The sequence below is a fragment of the Mastigoproctus giganteus genome, chromosome 4 (assembly GCF_048544385.1).
Source record: "Mastigoproctus giganteus isolate SK-2022 chromosome 4, ASM4854438v1, whole genome shotgun sequence".
Classification (NCBI taxonomy): Eukaryota; Metazoa; Arthropoda; class Arachnida; order Uropygi; family Thelyphonidae; genus Mastigoproctus; species Mastigoproctus giganteus.
In genome coordinates this window covers 62,305,940-62,306,465 of record NC_143578.1, presented here as the reverse complement: position 1 = coordinate 62,306,465, position 526 = coordinate 62,305,940, and the positions used below count along the sequence as shown (strand labels likewise).

Genomic DNA, 526 nt, shown 5'->3' with positions numbered 1-526 from the left:
TATATAAAAGCTGTGAGAAGATTCTTAAAAGTATTTGTACATTTATTTATTTCATATGAGTTGGAATCTACGGGGAAATTCTTGAGTTAAATAGACTAACTGTTTTTCTAACATTGCCTTATACGCGTGAAAAACTCCTGATGGACCTTATTCGTAAGGTTACTTCACGTACCAGAAAAGTGGTGTGTAACTATCAGTTGTTAGAACGTGTACACTATGCAAAGAACTGATGTTGTTTGATTAAAACTTGTACTACTTTTGTAATGTTGTCTGCTTCTTCTTTCCTTCAGAGACTATAAATAGGTTTATATTGCTTAAAATAAGTTTTCGTTTGCAGCCGTGTAGTTAAAATAGCAGCTGAGCTCATTGGTAATAATAGAAAATTTGGCTCATAAAGGCGAAATATTTTCGTATTCATTGCTAATTGCGGAACACAGCTTTAGCGAAGGAGTAAGAGAGTCGAAAAGGAAAAATGAATACCAATTAGCACAGCTAAATTTGAGTTTCTTAATATGTCCTACATGAT

General features: G+C 33.1%; 1 protein-coding gene across 1 annotated transcript in view; it reads left to right on the top strand.

Annotated features, from left to right (window-relative positions):
* LOC150086782 (putative protein-lysine deacylase ABHD14B) overlaps positions 1–259 on the top strand; it is a 56,214-nt gene extending 55,955 nt beyond the window's left edge. Inside the window, exon 4 of the mRNA XM_090371574.1 lies at positions 1–259. This exon is cut by the window's left edge and continues 233 nt beyond it. The gene's annotated coding sequence lies outside the window, so the exon portion shown is untranslated.
* Positions 260–526: the final 267 nt, after the last annotated feature.